The sequence below is a fragment of the Papio anubis genome, chromosome 16 (genome assembly GCF_008728515.1).
Source record: "Papio anubis isolate 15944 chromosome 16, Panubis1.0, whole genome shotgun sequence".
NCBI classification, from domain to species: Eukaryota; Metazoa; Chordata; class Mammalia; order Primates; family Cercopithecidae; genus Papio; species Papio anubis.
Window position 1 is genome coordinate 80,130,654 of NC_044991.1, and position 12,342 is coordinate 80,142,995.

Consider the following 12,342-nt stretch of genomic DNA (forward strand, 5'->3'; position numbering starts at 1 on the left):
CTTCATATCTTGCATAAATGAAGGTATCAGCATGCACATTTCAATTAAAGTCAGATTAAATACTGTTTCTTTACAGGGATGGTATTCCAATTGCAATTCTTTCTGTGTTGTTTATTTGACAAATGCGTTTGGCATGTGTAAACTGCTGTGATCTACTTTTCTTTTTGTGACATTTTGGGCATAGGAAAAACTGCACGGCTTAGTGGATGACACAGTTTGCTACAAGTGGCAATATAAAAATTGGAAATTCCTAAACGATTTAACATTTCCCCTTCTAGCTACATTCTCCATCACAGAGGAGTGATAGTCTGGAGGACTCGAACCAATCAGAGGATAGGAGTATAATTTTTACAAAACAAATGTGTGTATAAATTATCACTCTCTTCTCTCTTCTCCATAAATAGAGATACTAATAGATCCATAGCATGAGATGCTGATAGGGATGGCATCTTCTACAACAATTCATCTTGTCAGTGAAAGGAAGAATTAAGCAACCTGAACCATTAAGATGCACAGTTAGACTTCAGCATTGCCCAGCACATCTCGACTACATTGGTGGAAGGAATGTGTGTTTCTTGTGTAGAAGAGAGAGCTGGTGTGTGCATGCATGCATGTATGTGTGTGCGTGTGTGTGTGTGTAAAAGAGAGAGAAAGACAGAGAGACAGAGAGGGAGAGAGAGAACAATAGATGGGGCAGGGCATACAATCTCAAGTCTGCCTCAGTCTCCACCCTTCCCTGTTGCCTTGGATCCAATGCATTCCATTTGTGTTACCTTCTTAGTCTCAACATGGACTTGAGTTCATGGGCTTTTATCTAACTGGAGCCACCTAGACTAACAGTCTGGTGACTCTTCAATCCAATACCCTTCAAGCATTTGTCCCACATACCATTAGTGTTTTAGTCCATTCTCACACTGCTAATAAAGACATACCCAAGACTGGGTAATTTATAAAGGAAAGAGGCTTAATTGATTCACAGTTCAACATGGCTGTGGAGGCCTCAGGAAACTTACAATCATGGCGGAAGGGGCAGCCAATACATCCTTCTTCACATGGCGGCAGCAAGAAGTGCTGAGCAAAAAGAGGAAAAGCCGTTTATAAAACCATCAGATCTGTGGAAACTCACCCACTCTCATGAGAACAGCAGCATGAGGGTAAGTGCCCCCATAATTCACTTCCCACTGGGTCCCGCCCATGACACTTGGGGATTATGGGAACTATAATTCAAGATGAGATTTGAGTGGAGATACAGCCAAACCACATCAGTTACTGAAGGTGGAATCTGATTTTCTGTAAAAAATTTTTTTCGGAATCAGAATTACAATTTTACTTCCATTGGTTGAAACAGAATCAATATTCTTTAAAAAAAAAAAAAGTACATTAAAATATTTCCAACATTTCTGCAGTTTGGGTTTCTCTTTAGAATTCTTTTGTAAGTTTTTCTGAACCAAGCAGCTTCTTGGGAGGTATATTAAAAGGTTTAATATCCCCAATATAAATCACATCCTTTGTAGGTTACAGCACACCACTCATTACGTGGTTTTGGTATTTCCGCTGACCACAACTGCCATCTTTGAGCCGATTGTAAATGCAGTGTATGTTAGTTACAAAACTAGCAGAAGCATTTCAGGGCTAATAAATGTTATGTTTTAGTATCTTTGCCTGGTTCATATTACAGTGGTATATGTTTTCATTAGAGAAGAACCAACATAGATTTCTCAACTCCTTCCATTAGTGTTCCTAAGCTCATTAGAGATTGGTACCCTGGGTAGCTGCCCAGCTGACCCACTTCTCAATCCACATCTGTGGGAGAAGGGGAAGGCATGAAAGAGGAATCACTGACTCACAGAATGTGTGAGCTTAAAGACCTGGCACTGGGAAATTTGCAAAGCAAAATTTTAAAAGTATTTCCATATTTTATTAAATATTCCAAGCTAACCTTGATTGTCTGTTTTTATTGCATACTCAGTTGCGTGTATTTAATTCAGGAGTCAGCAAACTATGGTTTATGGCCCAATCCAGCCAGATGCCTATTTTGTTAATAAAGTTTTATTGGAACACAGTCATGTTGATTAATTTACATGTTGTTTATGGCTTCTTTCAAACTATACCAGCAGAGTTGAGTAGTTGCAACAGAGGCCAATATGGCCTGCAATGGAAAATATTTACTATGTGGTCCTTCAAGAAAAATTCTGTCTATCTCTGACCTAATTCTCTAAAGTAGTAGAAAAATTTATTACTTTTTAAATATAATTTGTTTGAATGTTTAGATGCCCATGATATAAGCTCCTGTACTTCCTCTTCAGGACACTTGTGACATTTGTAATTCTCTATTCACTGGACTTCTTCAGATTGTAAGTTGCTTGAAGACTTCTACTGAATCTAACTGTATCAATCAAGAATGCTTTTGACTCCAAGTAACAAAATACTTTTAACTAAGCCTTAAGCAATGAAGACTTGCTGTATCTCACCTTATAAAAAGCCTGGATGAATAAGTCTAGATCCAACACAGAAGGCCAAGGATTGTGCAAACCATCATGGCTCCAGGCTTCGATTGCCCCTCCTGCAAGTGCTCATGCTAATTCTTTGTCTTCATGCATGTCCACCTCATGGTTGCAAATTTTTTGTTCCAGCTCCAGGCATCACATCCTCATACCAACATACCAAGCAGAGAAGAAGGGGCATGAACACGAAACTTTTTTCTTCTAAAGCTCTGGTATTTTGACCTAGGAAGAAAACCACCAGCAGACTTCCCATTACATTTAACAGAACAGATCACATCCCTTCCAACCTTTTTCACTGCTGTAATCACAGGGCTACAATTACACTAGAAGCTAGTGGACAATCCATAACAGTGTGTTGAATGGTGCATGGAAGAATGGAGGAATTATAGACAAAATCTTTCAAGTTTAGTTTAATTAGGTTTCCACAATGAGCAACAAAGGAAGGCAAGAGAGGGGGTCCTTGACAGCAAAATTATTGGGGAACATCACTTTATCTCAACTTTTTTATTTTACACATAAGGAAAGTAAGACACCAAAGTCGGAAATGAGGTATTATAGTGAATTTGTATGATTTCTGATTGTCCAGCATCCATGAACCACTTTTCTGATAGCATCTCTTTAATCTGAACAACCCACTTTCTCGAACGATGTAATTCAAATGAAGCAGGTGGCAGACCTGGCCCCAGGAGAGAGCGTCTGTCCCAGAATCATCACCATTCTATCCCCCTGACCTCAGGGCTGGGTTCAGAGATGGGCACATGAGCCAAGGGAACCCAGGCAGCAGGAGTGCAGAGCTTTGGCAGGTGCTGCCAGGAATGAGGCTGCTGGTGACCACTGTGGGGGCAGCCAGGCTGAGAGTGAAGCCCTCACAGAAGGAAACTGGAGCTCTATGACGTCATCGATGAGCACCTACATATAAGAACTTGACATTTTATCTATTATAAGTAACAGAAAGCCCAACTCGAAAGGTTCTAAGTTTTTTGGCTCATTTATACGTCTAGTCATAAGATAGATGTACTCGAGTGTGTTTATTCAGTGGCTCAATGGTGCCATCAAGATCCTAGGTTTTTATTTCCAGGCCTCCTTATGGTTATGAGATAGCTGCCAGTGCCAATTTTTTTCCCTCCTAGGTCAGTAAATAAAAGCTCCCCAAGACACATTTCTGAGATTCTGCTCCATTGAGCCCTTTCTTACTCATGAACCAATCACTGTGATCAATGAGGGAAGGGAATGTGCTGATTGGCTTAAGTCCTGGAGCTGGGGGAGGTGTCTCCTTCCCTGGAAGTAGGTAAGTCAAATGGGAAAGCGTTAGATAGCCACAGGAATATCTGAGTTATGTCAGAAAGGATTGTTGGCGTGAATGCTGGGAGGAAAAACACTAAAACTAACAACTGCTGGACTTCTGGGTTATAGGCAGCCAAATTTTTCCTTTTGTCATTAGGCCAATTTGACTTAATTTTCTCTCCTTTGTAACTAAAGGGTGGTTATTGACGGTAACAAATGCTGTCATTGGGAATGGAAGTAGCCGTTTCTCAACCACACCACCATATAGGCCATTGCAACCCATATCTACTTCCCTTCATTTTCTCCATGGCACTTTTCACATCCTAATATACTAGATAATTTATTTTATATATTCTCTTCCTCTTATCACTGGAGAGTAAGCTCCATGAGAGAAGAGATTGGGCTCTGTGCTTTTACCCCGGTGTCTATAACAATACCTGCCCCATACAATGTGCTCAGTTAACATTTGCTGAATGAATGAATGAATGAATGAATGAGTGTATAAATAAGTAACATCTATGTACGTCAGAAGAGGAAGAGACCTCAAAACTCATCTGGCCCACACTCTACAGAGACTGCACTGGAAACCCAGGCTCCTGATGGTAAACCCAGTGTGCTCCCCATTCCTCCATCTTCCATCACAGCAATAGGAATTCCCCATCTTCCACCAGCAAGGAATCAGCTCTGTCCAAGGCATCCCTGTTTTCTTCAGTTTATCTGTTTTCTTCGAGTCCTTGAGTGTTCACATTTCTTCCTGCCTGTGTATTTGAATTCCAGTTATTTTCATTTAGAACTGAAAAGGAAGACACCATTGACCTTTTGCTGGTTTACTTTATCCACTAAGGGCTTTACCCGGGCTCTATGCCTGCATCTTTTGTCTCCATTCACATCTCTCATCAAGGGCTTCTGCAGGTCTCTCTCCTACATTCCCAAACTCTCTGATACGAGTCAAAGCACATCTCAGTCTGACTCCAGACAGCACTTTTTACCAATGGTCCCCTGGGCTGACTGGTTGCAAGTGGCTCACATGGGCAGTGGAGGCGTCTGGATCTTAGACAGTCAATGAAGGCATCTCCAGAGACCTCTGAGGTCCAAAGGGGCTATGTTTTGAGAGTCCTTCCTGGCTGGGGACCAAGGAAACGCCATGCCTCTCAGGCACACATGGTGCCCACGTGTGGCCGGCTCAGCTGGGCTCCACCTTGGAACTCCTAACGAATTCTCCAGCTGGGGTGGGTCACAGCCCTGGCATTCTCTTACAACCCAGTAGGACTGCTGACCTCAAGAGTGGTCAAGCAGGGTTGATTTAAGGATTTGACACTGCTCTGAAATCCTGAAATTCTCTCCTTCTAGGAAATCACAAACTGTTTTGGGCCATGAAGAACATTATGGAACAGGGCATTTCATGCAAACAAGTAGCTACCCAAATCATTGTACTTTGTGAATTCAACAATCAACTATTAATTCAAAGGTTGAATGTTAGGAAATTTGAAGAAATATAGGTATTTGTTAAAATTACATTTAAAAAATGTATTCAGGTCAGGCATGGTGGCTCACGCCTGTAATCCCAGCACTTTGGGAGGCCGAGGCAGGTGGATCACTTGAGGTCAGGAGTTCGAGACTAGCCTGGGCAACATGGTGAAACACCGTCTCTACCAAAAATACAAGAATTAGCCAGGTGTAGTGGTGCGCACCTGTAATCCCAGTCACTTGGGAGGCTGAGGCAGGAGAATGTCTTGAATCCAGGAGGTGGAGGTTACAGTGAGCCGAGATCACGCCATTGCACTGCAACCTGGGCAACAGAGCAAAACTCTGTCTCAAAATAAATAAATAAATAAATAAATAAATAAATAATAAAAATAAATAAACAATATTTTTAAAGTATTCAAATTTTTTAATTTGAAAACTCATTCTGCCACTTACTCATTGTGTAGCAATGAACAAGTTACTTAAATCAGTGGTTCTCAGATGGGGTTCCCAGATCAGCAGCAGCAGCAGCAGCAGCATCTGGGAACTTGTTCATATGAACATCTTGGGACCCCAGACCATATTTACTAATTCAGAGCCTCTGGGGAGGGGAGCCAGTAATCTTTGTTTTAAAAAGCCCTGCAGTTGATTCTGATGCATGTTCAGTTTTGAAAACCACTGGTTTAAACCATCCAAACTGTGTTTCCTCTTATGTAAAATGGAAGTAATAATACTTGACCTCATAAAGTTGCTGTAAGGATTAAATTCAATAGATTTTACGTGTCAAGTAGTCAGGACAGTGTCCGGCACTTAGTATGTGTTCAATATATGATAGCTACAATTAATGCTATTACTATTATTATCGGATTTCTTTTCTAGGTGGCCAATGAATCAGTCTATAACTTGGCGTGTCTGCCTGTGAAATAATAAAGAGGAAATATATTTTAACATTAATTATTATAACAATAGCTAACGTATTGAACTCCTCTCTGTGCCAGGCACTCAGTTCACTACTTTACAAACAAGTGTTCAACCCTCATTAGAAAAAACACTAAGCGAGTGGTGCCATTATTGTCCATCTTTTAAAGGTGAGAAAATAGATTTGAAGAGCTTATGTAACTTGGCCAGAATCATACAACTCATGAGTGGAAGAACCGGGAAAAGAATTCAGAGTGAGACTCTGGAGCCTGGTCCGTCAGCAAATCACTACACGACCACTCCGAAGAGGTTTGCAAAAGGCATGACAGAGGTAGCCATTTTTTCACCCACCATGTTATTTTGAAAATCTCTATGGAATCAGATATTCACCACAACACATGCATTCACTGTATGGCTATTAATTAATGATAGAACGCTCTCAATCAAGTTTTTGCTTAAAATGAGTTTTTGTTGGTTTATTTTATTTTATTTTATTTTATTTTATTTTATTTTATTTTTTGAGAGACCAGGGCAAAAAAGTAATATGTGTTACTGACGTCCTCTGCAAGTCCTCCAAGAAGTTCTCCATGACTCAATTTCTGCCAAGTCCCATTGGCTGTGCAGCCACGATGGGGGATGATTTGTTGATGATAGATTTGAAGACAGCTCCTTATCTGTAACCAGAGCTGTTCCTTCCGGGTTGCAGTTTGGGGCAATGATCACTGAGACCAAGGGACACATTCCAGTGTCCATTAGATGAGAGTCAACTGGAAAAAAAATGCCTTCTTTACCTACTGAAGGTAAATCTTCAGGTAAAGATGAAAAGGAAGACACGTGAACATGTGACCTATAATTACTGCTAAGGATGAGTCAGCAGCTGTATTTGTTAATACGGGTTTGGGGCCCATGATGAATGCCAAATGTATACCATTTTTCAATACCACAAAATTTTCTGGCACCTAAAATACCAGTGACATCCTAGAGTGCAATTTCTTAACATGGGTGAGATTATACGTACATCAAAGGAATTTCAGAACAAGTTGCTGAATTTATAAAATGAATATATTTTAAAACTCATCAAAAATGGTATTTCAAGGTAAATATATGTTTATTCAGTGCAAAGTGTCCATTTTATCCTAGAGAATTTTTAAGGGTACAAATAGGCCAGGAACAAAAAACCTGTAGGCTTTCTTATTTGAGTAAAGCCAATAACTTTGCCTTTCATTTGAGAGTTTCTGCCTAAATCTTAGAAGCAGGACCTCCGCGATATCACAATATGTTCAGCTTAGTATAAAACTTCGCTGTGTCCCTAAAATGACAGTATCAACAATAGCACCACTAAGCAAACACTCGTTTTGGCTACTGCCTTTTATTTTATTTTATTTTTTCCCCTCTTCTTAGCTCCACCCAGCTCCCTCTTGAAAGGCCTTCTGTTCTGTCAGCCATAATGACATCTGCTGGCGGACACAGGAAGTCATAAATCTGCAGGTTCTCTCTCAACCAAACCTTGTTAATGCTGCCATTTATCACAGGGGCTGGGGTGCCATCTCTGGAGGGCTGGACGCAGAGAGTCCATTTTCTCCCATACCCCTTTCCCAAGAGAGCAACCATTTGAAAAACAGCCACTTTTTCATCTCGCATTGCAGACCTACAAGTCAGGCAGATGCAAACACCACCGCCAATGTGCCCCTCTTGGAAAGAAGCCATGATTCCAGACAACAATAGACTCCACTGGATGTTTCAGGACTGAAGCAAGGCAGTTGTGACTAAGCTCTGTCCTTCCTCATTTTAAAGAGGCCCCTGGCAGCTTGGAGGAGAGGGATGGAGGATTCTGTCCCTCTAAGCCCCTCTGCTCCAGGCCTTTTCTTAGGGCAAAACTTAGGACAGGGAGAGTTGGAAGAGGATTATTTAAATTCAGAGTTACTTTTGTTCTGAACTAATGAAAGATAATGTTTTGGTTTTATTTCTTAGAAGTCCATTGTGTCCTAAGCGTTGATTCAAGACCTCCACCCATGCCAGGTATTTCCTAGCTTTTGCTACTCAAAGTGGAGTCCCTGGATCCACATCCCCTGTTAGAGCCTGTTAGAAATGCAGCATCTGGCCGGGCATGGTGGCTCACACCTGTAATCCCAGCACTTTGGGAGGCTGAGGTGGGCAGATCAGGAGGTCAGGAGTTCAAGACCATCCTGGCTAACATGGTGAAACCCCATCTCTACTAAAAATACAAAAATTAGCCAGGCATGGTGGCGGGCACCTGTAGTCCCAGCTACTCGGGAGGCTGAGTCAGGAGAATCGCTTGAACCCGGGAGGCGGAGGTTGCAGTGAGCTGAGATCTCACCACTGCACTCCAGCCTGGGGAACAGAGGGAGACTCTGTCTCAAAAAAAAAAGAAAAAGAAAAAAAAAAAAAAACAACAACCATGCAGCATCCGAGCTGCCACTCAAGTCCTACTTTATCAGAACCAACGTTTTCCACAACATCCTCAGGCGATTCCTATACACATGAAGGTTTGTGGGGTTGGGGTTCTCACCTTGACACTGTTGGCACTTAGGGCCAGAACATTGTTTCTCTGCAGGTCTCTTTCTCGGGCGCTGTGGGATGTTTGGCAATGTCCCTGGTCTCCACCCACCAGATGCCAGTAGCAACCCCTGAGTCGTGACAACCAAAAATGTCTCCAGACTTTGTCAAGTGTAGCCGGGAGAGCAAAGTCACCCTTGTGGCAGCTCAAAAGTGTGGTCTGTGTACTCGCAGCTGCTGTGTCATCTAGGAGCCTGTTGGAAACGCACGTTCTAAGACCCCACCCCAGACTTGCTATACCAGGAGCTCCAAAGGTGAGGTGCATCAATCTGTCTTAATGTCCTGAGAGATAATATGGGTGCTAATGTTTAAGAACTGAGGCTTCTTAAATTCTCAGTCGCTGAATATGAGCAGGGAAAAGCAATGCAAGAAATACCTGGATTTGGGGGATAGAAAACTCACTGTGGCTGCAACACTGTCAAGAGGGAGTAATGCATGGTTGTTAAGAATAAAACAACTGGAGGCACGCCAGGTTTGAATCCAGGCTTCCCGATTTGCTATCTCCATTACCTTGGGTAAGTTGCCTAACCTTCCCGTGCCTCCGTTTCCTCATATGTAAAATGGGGACAACAAAAGCACTTTATCAAAAACTGGCTTAATGACTGGGTGCGGTGGCTCACACCTGTAATCCCAGCCCTTTCAGAGGCCAGGACGGATGGATCACTTGAGGTCAGGAGTTCAAGACCAGCTTGAGCAATATGGCAAAACCCTGTCTCTACAAATAAATACAAAAAAAATTAGCCAGGTGTGGTGGCACACACCTGTGGTCCCAGCTACTTGGGAGGCTGAAGCAGGGGAATTGCTTGAACCCAGGAGCTGGAGGTTGCAGTGAGCCAGGATTGCACCACTGCACTCCAGCCTGAGCGATGGAGTGAAGCTCTGTCTTAAAAAACAAAGAACAGGCGGGGCACGTTGGCTCAAGCCTGTAATCCCAGCACTTTGGGAGGCCGAGATGGGCGGATCATGAGGTCAGGAGATCGAGACCATCCTGGCTAACACGGTGAAACCCGTCTCTACTAAAAAATACAAAAAACTAGCCTGGCGAGGTGGCGGGCGCCTGTAGTCCCAGCTACTTGGGAGACTGAGGCAGGAGAATGGCGTAAACCTGGGAGGCGGAGCTTACAGTGAGCTGAGATCTGGCCACTGCACTCCAGCCTGGGCGACAGAGTGAGACTCCGTCTCAAATAAAAATAAAAAATAAAAAAAAAAAAACAAAGAACAATAAAACTGTTTTAAGGATTAAGGAGTTCATATTGTAAAGTGTTTAGAACAGTGCTTGATACCGAGTGCTTTGTAAATGCCAATTGCTATTATGATCATGACCATCATCTGCCTGTCTTTCCCTCAATGTTTAAGTTCCCTAAGAGCCACGCAGGTGCTTTCTTTTCTGCCATGTCCCCAATACCCAGTCATGCACCTGGCACGGAGCAGGTGCTTAATGAATATGGGTGGAGACAGTGGGTCGGCCCGTGGAGGGAAGAGGACGCTAGCAGGAACTCCTTGTAGCAGGAACTCTCCGCCCCAGTGGCTTGAACTTGTACTCTGATTTCTGTACTTTCTGCATGAGGACACCAGCTTCCCTGATCAGTTTTGTAAATTGGCGCCCTTGCAAATGTAGGGGATTGAGCCGAAGTGAACGTTATTGCTCGGTTCAGGTTAGATTGGACCTCCGATATATCTGAAAACACTCTGTAAACAACAATCAACAACTGTTTACAAAATCATGAAAAAACTAAAAATTGGGAGTGCTTTCTGTGTATCAAGTATAATGCTCAGTATTTTATATTTGCTCATGTGATCCTCTCTCCACTGGTAATAGTCAGTGATATAATTTTTCCCATTTCACAGATGGGAAAACTGAAGCCCTGAGAGGTTAAACAATTTGCCTGAGGTCTTAGTAAATGGTGAATTTTTTTTAAGTACTGCTTTCTCTGATTCCAAACCCAAACTTACCTTTTGTCATGATGTCTACCTGATCTGTACACAGTGATCATATATCCTAAGACTTCTGGGACAATCCTAATTTGAAACCTTCTGCCCCCATTTTATGCTTAGCACACTCATAAATGTCAGACCACATGTCCTTTATTTTGTTTAAAAGTTCAAACTATGATGATAATGAGAGCTCTGCGGCCCTACTAGAGATACAATGGGGAGTGGGGAAAGTGAAGATTGACCAAATCAGGGAATGCAAAAGATTTATAAGCAAGTGCAAACTACAGATTATAAACAATAGACTGAACAGGAGAGAGCAACTAAAAGAGGCACGGAGCTAAGCTTTCAAACTTGCTGGTGCACTTGGTAGATATTTATTGAAGGTCTACTGTGTGCCTGGCACTGTGCCAAAAAGTAGAGGTGCTTCAGGAACAGGACGGTCTTCTTCACCCTCAGAAACCTCACAGTGTAGGAGATTCTGCTCCAACAGACATTGCCTGATCGCCCGTTTCTTCACACACCAACTCAACTAGGAACTGCCAGCACCCATCTCTTTTGCCTCCGGGGAAGGCCAGAAGTGGCCCTCATCCAATGGCTGGCAGGAGTAGGTGGATGAATACCCCAGCTCTCTCACCCTTTAGGAGAGACATCTCGAGAGTGCCGAATCTACACTACCTCCCAGCATTCCTAGCAGGATTAAACTCCAGCAGCCCACAGTGATAACTTGCTTGTTAATACACCTGTACCAGCCACCTTCCCTTTCTTTACTCACTTTCCTACTCCCCTCCTGGAGTTTTCTGGAATCAACTCCCAAACAAACTACTTGCACACAAATCTTTATCTCAGAGTCCGCTTCTTGGGGAAGCAAAAGCAAGATACAATCTTTCTAGAAAGAGAGTTTGCAACAGCCCTAGACTATTCAACCATGTTAAGCCCATGGGTTCCTTAGCCTCCTGGGAGTGCCCAGTAATGGTTAAGGAAAAAAGACAAGCTGTATTGTTGCCTTCAAGACAAGATGTTTTGACATAATCCTAGCAAGCAGGGGTAGAATCTCATGAAATTTTAAGGACAATAGGATGCTTAATGCCTAATCATAATAGATGAGACATGCTCTGGATAAGACAGAAAGGTGTTCTCAGAGCGAATTATATCATTCTCTATTTGCTTCTGAAAGTTGAGGGGCACCTTTGGGCACACAGTTCTAATGAGTCCAGGAAGTAGAGCTTGATGCACAGTTGAGATGGCATAAAATATACCAGAACTTAAAGGCTGCTCATCGCATGGTTTCCAGGCTGCTCCCGTCCTTACATTCACTTAATGTCTTCCTGTGGTTAATGAAGTTGAGCAATGGATTACTGGGCCAGCGACTTGGTTTGGATTCTTCAGCAGCAGCAAACACTGTCACTGGCTGTAAGTAGCCAACTCCAAGGGAGAAATGTGATACATGTTAAATCTAACAGCTCCCATGGCCCCAATCTGCCCAGTCAGCAATCATTCCCTTTAAAATATACATAATGCTTAATTGCTGTTTCCTAAATTCTACACCTAACCAAATCAAAATAGTTTTAAAAACGAGAGCCTAGTAACTTTTGGAGGATTTATTCTTAGAAGCAAGCTTGCCAATGCCCGGGCATTCCTGAACTTTATTGTCATCAACCTC

The 12,342-nt window shown here is 42.6% G+C and overlaps 1 long non-coding RNA gene across 1 annotated transcript; it reads left to right on the plus strand.

The window, feature by feature from the left end:
• The first annotated feature begins 3,706 nt into the window (after positions 1-3,706).
• LOC103887941 lies at positions 3,707-9,422 on the plus strand. The gene is made up of 4 exons (XR_652220.4): positions 3,707-3,792; positions 6,341-6,501; positions 8,142-8,189; positions 8,746-9,422. It is a non-coding gene; the product is annotated as an uncharacterized LOC103887941 (long non-coding RNA).
• The last annotated feature ends 2,920 nt before the right edge of the window (positions 9,423-12,342 follow it).